At 39.0% G+C, this 20,476-nt stretch overlaps 1 protein-coding gene and 1 non-coding gene across 9 annotated transcripts in view; one reads left to right on the forward strand and one right to left on the reverse strand.

Annotated features, from left to right (window-relative positions):
- The window catches only part of MEGF10 (multiple EGF like domains 10), a 340,065-nt gene that overhangs the window by 211,211 nt on the left and 108,378 nt on the right, over positions 1 to 20,476 (reverse strand). For 2 of the 8 annotated variants that reach the window (XM_054694472.1, XM_054694468.1), the window contains exon 1: positions 10,493 to 10,751. The exons of 5 other annotated variants lie outside the window; for them this stretch is intronic. The gene's annotated coding sequence lies outside the window, so the exon portion shown is untranslated. Of the gene's footprint in view, positions 1 to 10,492; positions 10,752 to 11,708; positions 11,791 to 20,476 lie in introns of those variants that run through there. One more of the 8 variants, XM_054694466.1, reaches the window with a different exon arrangement.
- LOC119243853 (small nucleolar RNA SNORA57) lies at positions 807 to 922 on the forward strand. Its single transcript, XR_005124855.1, has one exon. It is a non-coding gene; the product is annotated as a small nucleolar RNA SNORA57 (small nucleolar RNA).

Consider the following 20,476-nt stretch of genomic DNA (forward strand, 5'->3'; position numbering starts at 1 on the left):
ACAAACTCACAGAAAAAGAGATCAGATTTGTGGTTGTGGGAGGGTGGGGGCTGCAGTGGGGGGAACTGAGCGAAGGTGGCAAAAAGGTACAATCTCCCAATCATACGATAAATAAGTACTGGGTATGCAATGTACAACATGGTCGTAGTTAACAATGCTGTATGGTATATTTCAAAATTATTAAAAGAGTAAATCCTGAGTTTTCATCACAAGGGAAACAAATTTTTTTGGCATCGGTCTGAGATGATGAACATTAACTAAACTTAAGATAATCATTTCACAATGTATTAAGTCATGCAATTAGATTCTATACCTTAAATGCATATAGTGATGGGGGTAAAGGAAGATGATGTCTTTATGATATAAAGAATATTTGTGTTTCCAGTCTCAACAAGAATAACTGGCAATCTAACATGGAAAAAAAAATGTTGTTTAAGAAACTAATATACAAATATGAGCAACTAAAATGAGGTGTGCTTTTGAAGAACTTGAGTAAAAAGAAACAATCCAATGCGTAGAATATGCTCCTTTGTACAGTTAGTGATGTAAAACTGCATTTGCTTTTCTAGGGTGATATTTATTGATTTAAACCTACAGGTGCAACTGATAGAGGAAATGCACAAAATATGGGAAAGGAGCAGAAGTTGAAGGAGATAACTCCCTCATCTTTCAGAGTGGTGAGGCAATACTTACTATCTAAGTAACATATTAAGAATAGAAGTCTAGGCCCATTCCTTTAAATTATTGTCTTATCTATCAAGGACTAAAAACAGAAGCAATTAAAAGTGATTTCTGGACCTGAGGATCCTGCTTTTCTTGGTGGGCACTGGCAGAGGGAAAGAGTCCCGTCCCCCTAAGGGACATGTCTTTAGTGCCAGTGGCTTCCAGTCCACTGGTTCGCTACTCAAGCCTCAGGACACCATACTCCCAGGAAGAAGCCTAGCATACCTGAGCTCTGCAGGCTTCTAAGCTTCTCTCTCGGTGCTAGTGCATCACCTTTGATTTCAGGCCTTTGAAACTTCCTGGGAGCCGGAGCTATTGTACCTCATCCCCTCCACTTCCTGTTGCCATGAATATAGGCCATTAGTTCCATAAGAAAGAATTTTTTAATTAAATAAATAAAAGTGATTTCCTCAGAGGAGGGTAGTGGGAGTTGGAGGATAACAGGCGTGTTCATTTGTTATTTAATGTCATTATATATTGCTCAACATTTTGTTTTACTGCACACAATTATGACTTTTGTAAATTGAATATATGAGGAACAATTCCTAAGCTTGCAAACTTAACAGACTGTAATTTGCTGGACTGCTTCCAGCAGGAATATACAGAAAACTTGACTAATAGTGGCTTAATCATGATATTTGTTATTTGTTTAAAAAAAGATCCTGAAGTAAGTAGAGTGGTTTGGTGGCTTGATGACTTCAGGAAGAATACAGGTGTTTCCCACCCAAAATACAGGCTGTGGACTCCGCTCATGACCCCAACATGGCTGCTGAGCTCTAGGCTCTGGTTTTCTCACAACAACATCCAAAATCAGGAAGGAAATTAGCAGAGGCACAGAGGACTAACCTGATGATCTATTATTTCTTTTCCGGAAGCCACTAACCCTTGCTCCTCCAACCGATTCAAACCCCACTTCTCTTACATTTCATTGACCAGAATTAAGTCACCTCCTCACCCCTAAAACACTCACATGCAGAGGTGATTTAGATAATTGTCTTAGATCATCAAGTCCCAACACCAAGGATTGAGTACAATTCTCCTTAAAGAAAATCAATGTTCGTTAAGAAGGAAAAAGAGAGGATTGACTTTTGAACAGGCAATAACAGGGTCTACCAGGTTGACTGACCAAGTAACTAACCAAATACCATCCCTCATGAGGAGACAACTGCAAACATGTCTTTCAGAATCACAAAGCCCAGATTTGCTCATGACAAAAGCCTATATAATCATATACCCTAGGCTGGTTTGAGGTATATTAATCTTTTAAGATAAAACCATTAGTCATGTGTTGGCATCTGCAAATTAACACTGACTTCTGAGGAGAAACTCTTCAGGGAAAAGAAATCACATCACTGTATTTTTCAAAGGTTCAACATCAAAAATTTATCAAGTGTAAAATTCCAGTCTGTTTGATACTATTAAAATGATTAATTTTACAAATAGCTACTAGAAACAAGGTATATACGACAACCTGAAGAATTAGAAGAGGGAGCAAACATTTTCCTTTCTGAACAAAGAAAAGTTAGCCCTGTCATTTGCATTTTCCCTTCCCTGTATCATTTTAGTGTCTTTGGCACATTTCTTAAGCAGACTTTCTCGAGGATTTCATATATCAGACAGTTATTGGCTTGCTTTTCAGCAACTCTATCGTGTTTGATTTACTGATATATCCTATAGACTTTCTGTGAAATCTATACAGTGCAAGCCCATAGTGCCTCATAATTCCCACCTATTTTAAGTGAAGGACTTAATGCAGAGATGGGATCTGACATATGAATGTTGCTCCCCACTTCATTGTCAGAGCAAGTCTGAATAATTAGCACCAGCAGCTCTTCTTTCCAGATATTAATACCTTATATCATAAATGTCAAGCATAGCACAAAGATGCAACTGGAAAACCTCCGAAAGGAAAGGAGCCCATAAATCATAGTGGTTTCACTCTATTTTCCTTCCATTTTACTATCAGAAAATAAACCCACGGTGGTGAGATTTAAAGTCCTGACCTCCTCTTATTTATTATACATCACTGTGCCTTCCCTGAAGCTACACCCTGGGGGGAGGGCTGCTCAGCTAGGGAGGAATAATGATGTGTTCAGGGGGTAAAAGGGATCAGAGCAAAAAGAAAACCTCACAGCAGTACTCCAGAATAGTTCTGCACCCTTTAACATGACACTGTGTTGTGTACATATGAGAATGCAGCCCTAGGAATAGGAGGGGTTTCTATCCAAAATATCTCAGCTCTTGCCATACCAGTGGAGTGAAAAAAAAATTCCTTTTATGGTTAGAAAATAAGCATGAGAATGAACATTGTAATAATTTTAATGCAACTGCTGAGGACAAGTCCTAAATAAACACCCTATTCAAACTAAGCACTAAATCAACAGTCAGGAAGTGCACATCTGACCCCACCTTTTGTAACAGGTATGACTCCTCCAACTGCAATCATCAGATCTCTCATTTAGAGATGAGGAAGTACCTCCTTCCAAAAAGAAAACAATCTCTATTTTTAGAGAACTTTGACGCTGAAGAAATTCCCATTATATTGAACTGAGGTTGGTTTTCCTGAAATTCCTGTCAGTTCATGCTATTTCCATTCCCTGGAGTCCCACTGGGCAGCTCTATCTCCTTTTTCTTCTTTTGCATATTTTTTGCATATTTGAAAAGTGCTATTTCAAACCTCTTGTGTACCAAGTCAAACAGCCCCTGGCTCTTTGCCCATTACTCACATGACACAGTTTCAGTCACTCATATTAATAATGTGCAGTCTGCTTGTCCCTCTTAAAGTGAGTTTCCCAAACAATGAGTAAAACACAGTTGTGACAACTTCAATAATAATAGTAATTATTTCTTGAACACTTACTAGACATATACCAGGTACTACTATGCATCATCTTTATATTCATTATCTTATCCCACAATTGCAAAATACCATGCAATAACTGGTTTTATAATCCTTAATTTATAATTAAGAAGCTGAAACATAGAAACGTAAGTCACTACCCTTGGGCTCATACAACCTGCACGAGCAGAAGTAGCATGGACCAGAGCCAGAGTTCTTAGCTCCTGTACCATCTTCTACTCTAGAGGCAGAAGTATCACTTCTCTTATTCTAGGCTCCCTACTTATATGAATATAGTCAAAGACTGAATTTACTACTTGTGCTTGCTTATTGCATTTACTCCCAAATCTGTACATTAATCCAAACATCTCTCTTGAAGCTAGATTTGTAGCCAACTGCCTTCCCTGCTGGACATCACCACTTGGACAACTGATCACTTCAAACTCAATATGTCCAAAAATATATCACCTTCACCCTCATATGCTCCTCTCCTCTGTTTCCCCAAACCAGGAAATGGTTGCACTATCCACTTAGTTGTGCCCAGGACAGAAGTTCTATATTACCTTTGAATCCTCTGTTGCCCCTACATGCAAAACATCACTAAGTCCTTGATTCCCCATCTGTGCATTTTCCCACCCTGTCACTAGTGGAGGCCAGCAGCACCTCTCACCACAATGGCAGCATCAGCCTCCTGGCAGGTCACCACTTACTGGTGTTCCCTCCTGCCTTGTCCCTCCTCTACATAGAAGCAAGTGAGGACTTTCTAATATGAAAATCTTATCAAGTTATTTTTTACTTTTTTCCAGTTTCCCATCCCACAAAAAAAAACCCAACACAAAAATTCAAGCACTTTAAAATGACTTGCAGAATTCTTCCAGATCTACCCCAATTCTCCCTCTCATCATATCCTCCACCCTGTATATTACAGTCTTTTTTTTATTTAAATATTTTATTTTATATAATTCTTACATCTTTTTTCTTCTTTGCACAATGTATGCATTTTCATTTTGGCTATATTCCCCATACAATTGCACCCCCCCCCTTATTTTGACTCTAGTCTTTCCTTTCCCCCCCTTATCCCCCCCTTCCCCTGGTAGTGTGTCTCTGGTTTATAGTTGCTTGTTGATTTTGATTTTTACTTTGTATTAATTAGTCTTTTTCCTGGTCTCTTATTTAGGTTTTCTAAATTCCTGCTATGAGTGAGACCATCCGGTATTTTTCTTTTTCTTTCTGACTTATTTCGCTGAGCATGATCCCTTCCAGCGCCATCCATGTTGCTGCAAACTGCATGTGTTTATCCAGCAATCCCACTCCTAGGTATTTACCCAAATGACACAGAAACAGTAATTCCAAAGGGCACCTGCACCCCTATGTTTACAGCAGTACTATTTACAATAGCTAAGCTATGGAAGCAACCCAAATGCCCAAAAATAGATGACTGGATCAAGAAGATGTGGTTGGTACATATACACAATGGAATATTACTCAGCAATCCAAAAAAGATATATTACAGTCTTAATGAACCTCCTCCCATGCCTTCAATGTTTTATGTCATTTTTAATTTTTTTTATTTTATATATTTTTTAAATCATTTTTTCATTTTTGCACAATGTATGCATTTTCATCTTGGTTATAGTCCCCATACAATTCCCACCCCCTTGTTTTGATCCTACTCCTTTCTCTTCACCACCACCCCCAGCCCCGTAGTGTGTCTCTGGTTTATAGTTGCATGTTGATTTTGATTTTTACTTTATTATAATTAATCTTTTCCTGGTCTCTTATTTAGGTTTTCTAAATTCCTGCTATGAGTGAGACCATCCGGTATTTTAATGTCATTTTAACTTCCAAGCCATTATACATGCTGATCCCTCTTACTGAAGCATTCTTTCTCTTCCTGTTGCCTGGTAAGTCAACTCCTTCTCATCCTGTAGATTTTAGCTTTAATGCATCTTTCTTAAGATGAACCTCCCTGAATGCTAAAATTATATATTTCCTAGGGTACTGTTTTTATTCTATCATTGTGTGGGTCAGCCTTTATTTTCATTTCTTATTTAATTGTTCCCATGAGGAAAGAAATTAAATCTTATCTGCTCATCATGAAATCCCAAGCATTGAGCAAAGAAGTAAAAATAAGGAGTTTAAAAAATAATTTTTAAGCAATTGAATGAAGGAATGTTAAAGTTCTGCTCAAATATGGAAGACCTAGCACATCCCTTTTCATATGTATATATGAGGCTGGCAGATTAGATTGAGACAGAATAGCACACTTATTCCTCAGCAACCTTCATATTATTAAGTCTAGCTCATCATTTCAGATTAATGAGATGTTTTTTGGATCCTGGTATTATTGCCAATTTGAAGTTACCTGAAATCTTGATCAGGATGCCTTCTGTATCTTCATTTTATAAACACAGAGCCTAGTAACACCCATTAGACTCTCATTTTCGTTAATCAGTACCCACTGGGCATGCTAATTTGATCAGGTTCAAATATACTAGAACTTATTTCCTCTGTCTCGAGAACATCATGAGTAAACTGGTCTCCTGAGGCTCTTGCTTTGATGAGTCCAAATAAAGATGACTATAATTCTCTAATTTCACAATTCTCATTTTTGGCCTGACACACTGACAGATAATATTCAGATAATATCCCCCAGGCATACTCAAAATTTTGTGCAATTCCAAGAAACACAACTAAAACTCTACTTCTTTCTTTCCCATTAAAGAATTGATACAGGAGAGTAACTAGGTGAAGGAATTGTAAGACCTTGCTGGTCTGGAGCTCGGCTCAGATCTGTGCCTAGCAGCTAGCCACAGGAGTAGTCACACCCACCACCATGGTGTGTGTGCAGTCATGTATGGGCAACCAACACAACATTACAGATCTCTTCTCTCTGGTCCTGACCACACTTTTCTATATGGTACTTTATTTCTCCCTGATTCAGCCCCGCTGCTGGTTTCCAAACATACTGGGATGAAAAAAGCTATGTGCTTAGACTAATTCAATTAAAATCAGTGGCGACTAAACAGTACAGAGATGTTTACCTAGGAAACTAGCTACTTCATGGAAACAATTGTACTATGGAACAATGCATCACTCCACTACCTTAGCAGGCAGCCTCTATAATCCTAGAATTGCATGAGATGATAAATACCAGCATGTATTATATCCATGAATGAGGCAGAGATCAGTAAGACAGACATCATCCATAGTACAGCCAACTGGTTGGAGGGAGAGTCAAAACAAGTGAAGTATTTAAAAAAATGTGTTTTTTCTGCAGTAATTTTTGGATCTTAGGTATGATCCTAAAGGAAATCCAGAATTTGAATTCCCTTAGAGAATGGGTAAAATAAAGGTGTCGGGATATTGTAACATCCCATTTCTAATATACTAGGCCTTTTAGACCAAGATTCTACATATATACTTGCAGTCAAATCAGCATCAAATAGTAAGTTGGGGAAAACACAGAAAAAAACAGCCCATGCATACGGATGCTAATGTCCAGGTATTGAAGGGAGGTAAATGTGAGAATGGAATGAGAGGCCAATGCCTGATCCTCATAAGGTTGAGCTTTTAATCCCATTAATTCAGAAATAAAAAATTAAAAGGCATTTTAATCCCTAAGCTCATAAGACAGGGGGATATGACAGTTACCTACTTGTGGCAGAAACTGCTAGTTGCCTCCCCAAATCTACTCACCCTATTTCCTTCTAAAAGAAACCTGAATTTTTTAAAAGCAGGATGCATGACTATCCAACTAAAAGATTACTTCCCAGCTTCTCTTTCAGTCAGTTTATGACATAACTAGTTTTGACCAGTGAGCTGAATGAAAAGGGAAATCACATAAAGGATGAGGTACATGCTTTCCCATCCTGCTGCTTGGAATGGGGTATAGTGACTAGACCCAAGCAGCCATCTTGGATTGTGAGAAGACATCATACATGATTTCCAAATGTTGTCATTGCCACACTAGCCCTGGATTGCCTTATCTCCAGATTTCTTTTATATGAGAGACATATCAACTATTTTGTTTATGATATTACTTTTAAACACACTATTACTTGCAGTCAAGCCTCCAAATCATCACTACGCCTTCTTATAAGTGTTCACAAATGACCTGGGCTTGACCTCACTATATAGTTGTCTGAACCCATCACAGGCCAATTACTCAGTACTCACTCTTACAAGGAACCCAAAATGCAGAATTTTAACCATTTCTCCAAAGGATATTCTACATAGAGTCTTTGTGGGGCTTCTGATACTAAAAGCACTGATTTGTCAGATGTAACCAAAATGTGCCAGATGTTTGACCTCTGTTTTGACAGATTCTCACTTTTTAATAAACCAGGAACCTTAAATAAAGAGAATTAACTCAGACTCCAAGGGTAACTTTGCTTGCTGCCATTGGCCTCCTACATACAGTGCTCCTGTTTTGAAACTTTTATACTCACTCATTTCCTCCAACTGTGTGCAGAACAAGAGCAGAGAGATATAACATTACATTACTAGGGAAATTTCATCATCTAACACTTATGTTTGAGGAAAGGGGTGGGGGACAGAATTGTAATGCAGCCCCTATTCTATGCAGGTGAACAGGGGGTAGGTGAGGTGGGCCCCAGAACCTCTGGCTTAGTTAAGGAAAATAGGATAAAGTCACATGAAAAGGGAGCTGGACCCCAGCCTTAGGCATCACTCAAATCATCCTTAACTCCATCAGCCCTTGTTGAAATGCTTCTGGTATAACAATACCCATAGTCACAACATTGTGGGAATAGGAAGCAGGATCATGCTCAAGTACTATGCTCTGGAGGGCATCTTCTCTGTGCAAAGAGGACCCAGAGAAACTATAGTCTATCTACCATGTATGGGGTCATTGTGGACCATGGGGCAAATCCCTCTTCCAATCCCCAGGTCTATGTAACTCAATAACTGCAGGGTTACCATCAGTCAATATCAGAGCCTACATTTTGGAGTCTTTAGCATGTTGGCCTCCTATGGGATGAATATTCCCAGCCTTTTTCAGCAGAGCATTTTTCTCCATTTTTCTCTTTTATAAGTCACCAATTTGTGATTAGGTCCCTTTGTAAAGAACATCTGGGATGCATATATCTGAATTCACTGTAAACATAAAATTTTTACTGTATATAGATATCTGGTATCACATGTACAGCCATTTCTAATAAAACATTTTTAAGTCAATTGTGGTTAATTCACAGAAGTACCCATGTGGCATCTGCATTTTCATTTGGAATATTAAAAAAATCCTCGGGCTTGATTCTTTCTCAAAACTAAAAGATTAAAGAAATTCAACAATGAGAAGTAACCAAATTAAAGGATGGGCCAAAAACTTCAACAGACACCTCACTAAAGATAACCCAATAGCAGGGCCTTCCTGGTGGCACAGGCAGTTGAGCGCCACACTGTGAAGCTGTCCGCAGCTTCTGCAGCGGGGGTTTGATCCCTGCCAGCAGAGGAGAATCCCAGGGCAGACCTGGGATTGGCAGGGCAGACCTCTCCTGTCTTGCCCGCTGCTCCCCTCAGCAGTGTATTTCATCAGTCTGCCTGTTCTGTTTCCCGCTCTGTCTCTGGTGAGTCTTCTAACCCTCCCGCACATCTGGCCTGTACCGCAGTTCTTGTATAAATAAATAAATCTTTAAAAAAAAAAAGTTATCCCAATAGCAAATAAGCACATGAAATTATGTCCTATCTTTTCATCAGGGAAATACAAATTAAAACAATGAGATACTGCTATTCATCTATTAAAATGATCAAATTCCAGAACACTGACAACACCAAATGCTGGTGAGGATGTAAAGCAACAGTAACTCTGATTCATTGCTGACAAGAATGCAAAATGGTACACACAGTGACTTTGGAAGACAGGTTGGTGATCTTCCAAATTAAACATACTCTTTTCATATTATCTAGCAATCATGCTCTTCAGTACTGACTGAAGAGTTCAAAACTTGTGTCTACATAAAAACCTGCACAAGGATGTTTACAGTCACTTTCTTCATAATTGCAAAAACCTTGAAGGAATCAATATGTCCTTCAGTAGGTAGACAATGGAATGTTATTCAGTGCTAAAAAGAGATGAGCTACCAAACAATGAAGAAACATAGAGGAAACTTAAAGGCATATTACTAAATGAAAACAGCCAATCTGTGAGGCTGTGATTCCAAGTATACGACATTCTGACAAAGGGAAAACTATGAAGACAGTGGTTGCCAGGGATTGGGGGAGGAAGGAGATGAATAGGCAGAGCACAGAGGATTTTTTAGGGCAGTGAAACTGCCCTGTAGAATACCATAATAATGGATATATGTGATGTGTTATCATACATTTTTCAAACCCATAGAACATAAATTAAGAGTGAATCCTAGAAGAAACTGGACTTTGGATGATTATGATGTGTCAATGTAGGTTTATTAATTATAATTAATCCACCACTCTGGTGGAAGATATAGATAATAGGGGAGACTATGCAGGAGGTATATGGGAAAATTCTGTACCTCCCTCTCAATTTTGCTGTAAATCTAAATGCTTTTTTAGAAAGTCCTTTTTAGGGCCTCCCTGATAGCCCAGGGGTTAAGTCTCAGCACTAGCCCCACCACGGTCTGAGTGGCCTGAGTTCAATCCCTGCTTGGGAGCTAAACCACATATGGAACAGCAGACATCTCCTGTCTTGCCTGCTGCTTCCCTCAGCCGCGTATTTCAGTGACTCTGCCTGTTATGCTCCCCACTCTGTCTCTGGTGAATCCTCTCAACCCCTGCATCTCTGGCCTGCACCCCAGTTCTTCTACACACAATTTTTTTTTTAATTTTAAAAAGTCCTTTTGAAAAAATCAAACAGCAAATAGACAAAACAAAACAACAGCCAAAAAGTGATTGAAATAGATTAGTCTAAGAGATCAGGAAAAGGACACATACAGACTGTCTGAATATTCTAGTTCCTCCAGTGTGCCTCTGCTCTGCATCCACTGGCAAGAATCCATTTGGTAAAATCCTGCTGGTTTTCAGTCTTTGCTTTGTCTTTTTATGAGCATAGCCCACACGCTATGGCCCACAAGATGAGTGATTAGGGAGGTGTCAAGTGGAGAGACGCTGCCAAGCCTTGCAAATGAGTTTGTAGTTAATGCTGATGCCGGTTACTTTCCAGATGCTTTCAAATATATGAAGGACACTCCTTGAATAACGAGCTTTTAACCTTGCAGCTGGTCATTTATTTTTCTGATTAGGACATGCCACTGTCTCAACTTCCAGGTGGCTGTTCACTGTAGGCAATAATGGCCTCTTGTTTACTAAGCTCCAAACAGTGCCGTGTTGCCGGCTCATTATTATCATGATCCTGCCTCTGAGTGCCAAACATTAGCAAATACTCACTTTTGATCCTTCTCCCTTTGTGTATGAGAGAAAACCATAGAACATTTTTTAAAAAAAAATACTAGCATTTACTGAAGGAAACAAAAATTGTGTTTTAAGAATCCAAACTTGAAATCAGGGAGTTCCAAAACAAAAACCAAAAACATTCGACTAAATGTACTTTCCAAAGAAAATAAGGAATGATGAAGCTCCAGGTATAAACTATTCCTCAGAAACATTTTATGTTAGCCAAGAGAGCCCTAAGGGCCACATACTCCTTTTTTATAGCATTTCATTTACCGTATTTATAATTTACTTAACATCCTTCCATACTACCTCTACATGTGAGCTTTAATAAAATCAGTGAGTTTAGTAAAATCCAGTGATGAGTACTTTTAGAAATGGGCAAAATTCCTTTATTATTTCAGACTCTGAAATGAGAGAAAGCCATGACTGCTAAACCTACAGAGGTACATAATATGATAAATCCACTTAATGATGTATGAATAAAACTATAGCAGGAAAAAAAAAAGGTTTGTTTCCCTGGATTCAAAGGAGGAGAGAAAAAACAATTCTGGGTGCTTTAGGAAGACTAAAAAATCTATACCACAGAGTTCTAGGATTTTTCCTTTTCTTCAAAGCTTTAAACAACATCAGAAAACTAAAGTGTCTTGGACAAAAGGCAAGCTCATGAATAACCCACTGGGAGTGAGATCTCTGCTTGGTTTTATATTTACACATTATATCCAGAAGTTAAAAATGTAAAAACCACCAAAGAACTAACCTTGGTTTGAAGGGGTGGAGGGAAAGCATTCTTGTTCCATAACAACATGAACTCCCAGTGTTCACTCCAGTTGTCATAACAACTGTAGTCGAATAAAATTTGTATTATTCATCAAATATTGGCATCCAAAACACAAGACCACCTGAAAATTATTACAATCTCCATAAAACTGGTTTATGTGGCTAAAGAATACAGGAGATGGAATTCTATTTTATGGCAGAGAATTCTCAGTTAAGGGAAAAAGGTTTCCAAAAATGCCCACTGTCCCAACATGCTCCTCTAATTTACCATTTTCACAAACCATCTCCCACCTGGTCCAGAAAATAGATGGGAGAGAGTAGAGATGTTATAGCCACCAAGAAAATAGTTTGATCTCTTGTATACTAAATGGGAAACCCCAGTAGCTACATGTAATCTCTCTCTCTCTCTCTCTCTCTCTCTCTCTCTCTCTCTCTCTCTCTCTCTCTCAAAGGCTATTTTATGAAAGTCTAAGTTTTTTAAATTATACTTCTTGAGATGGAAAAAAAGTCAAACAATACAAAAAACTGTACAGTGACCTTTAGCCCCTTTCTCACCCCCAGTACCTTTCAAAACTCACCTTAGTACTAGGTTTTACGCATATGCAGACACATGAATATGTACTTTTTTTCATGTGTACTTTTTTTATTTTCATTTAAATATTTAGACTAGCACACAAATGGTTCTGTACCTGGCTCTTTTCACTTCATATTTCTTTCACGTTCCATATCAGTTCTATGTTGAAGAGTTGCTTCAATCTTCATGACTGCACAGCTCCATGAAAGTTTATTGCTATTTAGATGGTTGCGTGTATTTTGTCCCTCTAAATAGTGCTGAAACAAATATCCTTGCATCTTGTCTTTTCCACCCTAGCTTTCTAGGGTCCCATGTTTGTATATTAATCCTCTAATTCTCTATATTCCTACTTGAATGATCTATCCTCTTAGCATAATCGATCTTGTCACACCCTGTTTTAACCTATCGAGAGTTTTCCCACCACCCACAGAATGCATCCAAATTTGTCAACACATAGAAATTCTTCATGAATTTGTCTACATTTTTAGTCTCACCTTCTACCATTCCAAACATGACTCTTACGCTGAAATAAAAGTTCCTAAATTTTCTAGCTTGACCATGCTTCCATGACCATGTGATCATGTATCTTTAATCCTTTTAGGGACCTATTGAATAGGCTGGGAGTATTGTTAGGATCAACCTTTAATTCTGAACTTGGACCCTCAGGGTAGTTATATGTTTTTTTAAAAGATGTATTTGTTTATGCATACAAGAGCTGGGGTACAGGCCAGAGATGCAGGGGGTGAGAGGACCCACCAGAGATAGAGTGGGGAGCTGAACAGGTAGATCTACAGAAATACACTGCTGAGGGGAGCAGTAGGCAAGACAGGAGAGATCTGCCCCACCATGTGGGTCACCTCCCTGGCTGGGGATCAAACTGCAGTGGCTGCAGACAGCCTCACAGTGCTGCATCTTAACCATTTGCTCCACGAGGGAGGCCCCAGGGAAGCTATATTTAACCCCTTGCTTCCACAGATTTCTACCTGCTGGTCCCAGATGAGAGTCAACCCAGAAATTTATATTACACACACCAACAGCTTTTTGCACGAGGTGAGAATTATCTTGTTTAACTTTAAAAAAAAAAAAAGATTTTATTTATTTATGCATACAAGAACTGGGGTACAGGCCAGAGGTGTGGGGGGTGAGAGGATTCACCAGAGACAGAGTGGGGAGCAGAACAGGCAGATCTACTGATATACACTGCTGAGGGGAGCAGCGGGCGAGTTAGGAGAGGTCTGCTGCACCATGTGGGTTACTCCCTGGCCAGCCGGGAATTGAACTCATGCTGCAGTGACTGTGACTAGCTTCATAGGTTGTGTCTTAACCCCTGGTGGTGCAAACCACCAGGAAAGCCCTTGTTGCTAACTTTTGCGTCTTAACCTCTGCAACTCATGAGATGCAATAAACAAACTTCCTGGCATATAAAGGAATACACAGATAGAAGTTCTTCTCCATGGGCATTCCAATTCTTACCCCACTTCCCTGCTCTGAGTAAAGATAAAGCTCATTCCCTGGTTCTTAGAAGTTAAGCCTTTAGCCTACTTTCAATCTGACAATATCTGGCATTTCCAATCTTACCAGTCAGTCAATTTCGTTCTTCCAATCACCCTCCCTGCATTATTTTACCCAAATTAAACATCATTTTCCTCAATTCAAAAATATTATGATGCTACCCAGCTAGTGAAATATTTTCCACCCTACAAAGACAATGGCACAGGAAAAATATAGTTCATCAAGGAATGTTTAGACAAACACAGTAAGAGAACTATATTAATAATGGCATGTCTCCTTGTCCCTTTTCCAGTATCTGACATTATTGTGTGTACAGATAATTAAATGGAAGAATACATACTTTAAAACGCAATTGTGGTTAGCTGGTAGACCAGTCATGCAATTATGTTCAAGGGTGTCGTTGACATTGATATAATGTGTCACAGATAAATAAGGAGACCTTTCATCAATGTCATTTAAAATGAATACTGAGTCAGTCCTACTGATTGAATCAGTCCTACTTATTGAGGTAGAAGAGCTAAGTTTCTCTTTAGAATGGAGTCACTCTTATAGGCAAATGGACAGACAGACTATATGTCATAATAAAAATAAATGAGTGAACTCTGTTTGAAAACATTTCCCCTGGGAACAATTGTTAGATTTATTTCCTTGCATTGAGGCACTGTCTACAGAAAGGCAATATTAAAATACAAATATCTCTCTTGGCAGGGGCAGCAATCCATTAATGCAAGAAGAAAAGAATCTCTATACATTTGTATTTAACAATTGCTACTCTGTTTAAGACTACTGTAACCTAGATGCTTAAGAAGGAAGACATAAGACAAAACATGTCTTCAAGAAATAGACTATTGAAGAAAAAAAATTAATCAGATATTACTATGTGAAAAAATCAGATTATAAATGAGTATTATAATACAATCTCATTTTTATTAATAAAAAATATGCAAATGCCAGGCCCTCCTTCCCAAAAGATCTGAAAGAATAGGCCTTTTCTCAATGTTAACAGTGCTAATGTCTGAGTGGTACAATAAATAACGGGTTTTTTAATTTTTTTAAAATTTTTATGAACATACATTTGCATAGTAAAATATACAAAGTAATAATTATATGTACATATTTGTGTGATTGTGTGTATGAATCTTTTTGGGAGTTGGGATTTTCCATTTCCAGGTGTTTATACATTTAATTAAAGTACACTCTCAGTGGAGATGAGCATTTAATGTGAAGGAGAATGGATAAATGGAATTTTAAAGGGAGAAGGATGAATTGTACAGACACTTCTCTCCTGATAGCTGAACCATGTGGCTTAAGGGAAATTTTTTTTTTCTTTGCCAAATGAGATTCACAGAAGGCAGAGTGAGTGGGGAAAACCCTGGGGATATAGGGTACATAGGCACAATTTGCCTTCTCTTTTTTTTTTTAAGATTTTATTTATTTATACAAGAACTGGGGTATAGGTCAGAGGCGTGGGAGGGTGAAAGAATTCACCAGAGAGAGCAGGGAGCAGAACAGGCAGACAGACCGAAGACACTGCTGAGGTGAGCAGCGGGTGAGGCAGGAGAGGTCTGCCGCGCCATGTGGGTTTCTCCCTGGCCGGCCAGGAATCAAACCCGCGCTGCAGAGTCTGTGGACAGCTTCACAGTGTGGCACTCAACCCGTTGTACCACCAGGAAGGTCCACAACTTGCCTTCTGCCTAAGGATTTCCATGAAGGTAATAAAGTAGGAGATACCTTCATACCTTGTACTTACGTGATACAGTAACTACCCTCCATGCTTTTGGCTTCTCACTATCAAATGTCCTACCAGATACAGTATCTAATGCTCACCAATTCCAGGAAAAGTGGAGCCAGTTGGGTCTGTGCAGACCTTTCCTAAAACATAATTCGCTGTCTCTTATGCGTAAAAGAAAATGAGTATTCTAGAAAGAGGTGAGTAATAAATAATAATTCATGAAGTTTGAGCTATCACAAATATATAAGCATGTATTAGTAGAGACCCACTCATTGAAGCCATAAGTATTAACAGGTAAATTCCTAAGGGAATCAAGTTCTGATTAAGAAGAACTTATAGCTTCCAGCAACCAGTTCTGTGGTCTTTGCCTAATTTCTTAACCTTCTGAACCTAAATTTCCTTCCAAGTAGTAGGAGTAAAAATATCCTCTTTGTAGTTTTTATTTTAAAGAGCTATATGATATGGTAACATAAAATACTTAACACACTGCAAGGCACAAAACAGATTCTCAGTAAAGAGTCATTTTTATTAATAACCTGGTATACTTTTACTATTAAAATTATAAAAGAAGTAGATGCTCCCCTCCCCCCCATAAGGGTAATCCAGCAGGATGAACTGCTCAACTGTGGAAAGCAGAAAACCATTAAAAGAGTTGAAAATGGGCCTCCCCAGTGGCGTAGCAGGTTGAGTGTAGTGCTGTGAAGCTGTCCACAGCCTCTGCAGTGTGGGTTTGATGACCAGACGACCAGGGAGATACCTGCATGGCACGGCAGACTGCTCCTGTCTCACCTGCTGCTCCCCTCAGCAGCGTATTTCAGTCAGTCTGCCTGTTCTGATCCCCGCTCTGTCTCTGGTGAATCCTCTCTGTACCCTCCCCATGCCTCTAGCCTGTACCTCAGTTCTTGTATAAATAAAAATAAATCTTTTAAAAAAAAGGAAAAGAGGGGCCTCCCTGGTGGCACAAGGGGTTGAGATGCAGCCTATGAGGCTGTCCACAGCCTCTGCAGCAAAAGTTTGATTCCCCGGCTGGCCAGGGAGCAACCCATATGGCACAACAGACCTCTCCTGACTCACCTGCTGCTCCCCTCAGCAGTGTACGTCGGTCAATCTGCCTGTTCTGTTCCCCGGTCTGTCTCTGGTGAGTCCTTTCACCCCCTGCACCTCTGGCCTATACCCCAGTGCTTGTACGCATAAGTAAATAAATCTTTAAGAAAAAAGAAAAAGTTGAAAATGGGGTGGACTGCAAGTCACAGAGAGCAAGTAGTAAGGCATTAAAAAGGAATGTTTTGAGATTCACCATTTTTCCTGAGAACATTACTGCCAAAGAATCTTCTTTTGGCTTTGGGGATTAGGCTGGGTGACCATCCATCTCAGTCTAATCTGTACTGAGGTGTTTTCAAGAACTCAAGACTTGCACTGTTAAAATTGGGAAAGGCCTGGGCAATCCTGGATGAATTGGTCATCTTTCCAGTCAGCCACACTGCCGCATTCCTGGGAAGTGAGAGCTCCACAGTCAGGAAGGAGAATTATCAGGAAAGGCATTGAATGTTGCTTCCTCATTAGGCAGACCAATGGCTGTCACTCTACAGTGTTTCAAGAGAAGCAGTGTCCAGAGTGCTAGGAATTTTTGAGAAATTAAAACTTGCCACAATCGGTTCCCCTCCTCCATTTAGTCCTTAAATGATTAGCAGAAAGTAATCTAAAATCATTTTTAACAGCCTCATATTTCAATTAGCAAGTGCTACATTAAAATGGTATGCAAACACTAAAATTTAACACACTGCTAAAAATGAACATGTCTAAAATATTAATAGCAACTCTAAATGATTTATAATGCCCTCTTGGGCATATTTTATGATTTATTGATGTCATTTTAGCTGCTCCATGGGTGACATCACCGCGCTGTGTGTGTGTGCTCTGGTGGGTCTCTAGGCTAGTTACTCAAATAAACTATACACTCAGACCTGCGCCACTTGCATGTTAGAGTATTGGTGAAGCAGAAAATATGAAAATGTTGATTTTTTTCCAAAATCAGAGTCATAGGGCTAAAAGGGCTTTAAAATTGGTTATTTCTTCTTTTCTCATCTTTATACAGGGCCTTCAATAGATGTGAATTTCACAACCTCATGCGTTAGTTTGTAATGTCAATGTTTGTTGATGAAAAATTACACGTTAGATCTAACCTATGACTGCCTGCATCAAGCAAAGTTAATTTTCTGTAGGATAGCTCATGATTTCTTTAGTAGTTAACTTCGCTTCTCTCACCAAATAACGCATTTTTAAGAATTTTTCTGTCCATCCCACAGAGGTTACAGCCCAGCTTTCTACTTTATGATTAATTGTTAGTTTCTCTACAGGTTTTCTAGGACTCTCTTAGGTTATGGTACTTAAAGTCTGCTCTAATCAAAATTGGATTTGCCTTTTATTATTTTCCCCTGACATCATCTCCTTCTCTCAGTTGTTTCCCCTTCTCCAGAGACAAAAAGACCTCCTTCTGTCCTCTGGACACTCATATCTTCTTTTCATCACCTCTCCACTGATAGCAACATACATCTAAACAGCAGAATAGGCCTGTGCTTCAAGAGAATGGCCCATGCTCAAAAATTACCAACCTCTCTTTCACCCACCCCCTTTAAAATTCTAAATCTGTTAACATAAGAAGGTATGGGGATAGGGATGGGGATGGGGGCTGGAGAAGGGACTTTCTGAGAGCCTGCCAAATTAAATCATGTTGACAAATCCCTATTTAAAATTAAAACCTTGACCCGGATTCCGCGTAGTATTAATAAATTAGCAACCAAATAAAAAAATAAAAATACCTCCAAAGTCCTTGCGTCTATTTATTTTTCTGTATCCAATTTGTGACTTACTTTTTTTTGAACTTCAGTTAAAGGTTGCTCACTCATGGCCCCTGTATTTTTTCACCATACACATTAGCTGTGTAGCTAATAACTTCTTTCTTTCTTTTTCTTTTTTTTAAAGATTTATTTATTTATTTATACAAGCACTGGGTACAGTCAGAAGCGTGGGAGGGTGAGAGAATTCACCAGAGCCAGAGCAGGGAACAGAACAGGCAGAGTGACGAAATACACTGCTGAGGGGAGCAGCGGGCGCAACAGGAGAGGTCTGCACACCATGTGGGACCATCGCCCTGAGGCCAGAGATTGAACCGGAGCTGCTGAGGCTGGGGGCAGCTTCACAGCCCAGTGCTCAACTGATGCGTCACCAGGGGAGGCCCTAATCACTTCTTTCATTTTGGTGATATTTATTTTTCTCACTGTGGCACAGCACTTTAATTACATAAGCAGTACCCAGTGATCCTAAAATATAGTATATAATTGCTGAAATTTAAATTTAGTAAAACAATTCAGCATGGGATGCAATGGCTAAATAGGTGCCTAGAAATCTGCCACATTTCTTTTTTATTTCAGATATTTAGAAGAGATAATTATGCTTATGGAGATAAAAATACAAGATAGTTACTAACTATGCATCTGTTTATTGAATGATTAGCACCTGCCTGGTCACAGATGTCTAGGAAGTGCCAAGCAAAGCCTAGCCAGGAACTAGTTGAGAGTCAGAAATTTGAATTAGGCTGAATGAGAGGTGTTGGTCAGGACTTCTAAGAAATAGATGCTGAGATAAAGTTAGGAGTGCAAAAGGTTTGCTGTACTAGGGGGTAATACTTGTGAAAAGAAAAGGAAGAAGCAGGATTTGGCATGGGAATTTGTCAGACATTGATGCCAACCTAACAGAGTCTCTGCTAGTTCAGTAATAGCTCTGAGCAAAGAGGTCAGAATGAATGGAAATGGCCATGCCTGGGAGAAAAAGATCTACCCCGGGCTCCAAAATTGAATCAGACATGAAGGAGTCAACTCCTTGAATTTGGGCAACGATGACTTTCCTCAAAGGGGGCCTGACCCATGATCCCTCTCTGCCACACAGACTAAAACAGAACAGGTATAGGAAAACTAAGGATTCAAATCAAGAGTATGGAGCCAAGAACTTTAAGCTGTTGAAAGAGGTTTAAACCAAATAAGGTGAGGATTATAAAGGATGGGGATGAGTGTAATAGGCTTGGGAATGACCTGAATATTAGGTTTAATATCAGGTGAAATTTAAGACTTACTTTTATGGATAGAGAGGGCAAAGGAACAGTAAGGTTATTCCAGCTGAAAGGGTCAGGGATGTGATATACAGTGAAACATGGAGAGATTAAATATATACAACATTCTGCTTTAAGTATGTAAAATATATACAACATCTGCTTTAGGTAAATACATGACTTCAAAACTTTGGGGAACATGTGATGTTTACTTTGTTTCCTGCTTAGCATGAAAAGTCAAAAAAAGCATAGACACCACTGTTATATATACATGAATGAAATCAAGTATGGTTGTTAAAGAGGCAGACTCTCGAATGAATCCATTAGTCCAAGCCCCAGTGCTACCATTGCAAGTTCTGTGACCTTAAGAGAGTTAATTATCCTCACAATTTTAGTTTATTATATGTAACATATGGATAAAAACTAGTACCCATCAAATACGGTTGTTGTTCAGTTTAAACCCACATCACTCAAAGTGTGATTCCCAGGCCAGGTATGCCACCATTACCTTGAACTTGTTTAAAATGTAGGATCAGAAGTCCCTCCCTGCCCTACAGATTCAGAATCTACATTTTGACAAGACTCCCCAGATGATTTGTGTAAATGTTCAGAAATGTTTAAAAAGCACTAATTTAATGGTATAACGTACATCAAACATCTCAGGCAGTATTTGCCATGTAGTAAGCATACAATAGATATTGTTTAGTAATGTTTTTGGATTACAAGTGTTGTTACTTTCATCCTGAATCATTTGAGGCAGGCACATCAACCAAAGAATCTGTTTTCTAATCTATAAACACAGGGCCCATAATAATAGTCAACTGC

This window comes from Talpa occidentalis, unplaced genomic scaffold (assembly GCF_014898055.3).
Source record: "Talpa occidentalis isolate TD23 unplaced genomic scaffold, MPIMG_talOcc4v2.1 talOcc4.13, whole genome shotgun sequence".
Taxonomy (NCBI): domain Eukaryota; kingdom Metazoa; phylum Chordata; class Mammalia; order Eulipotyphla; family Talpidae; genus Talpa; species Talpa occidentalis.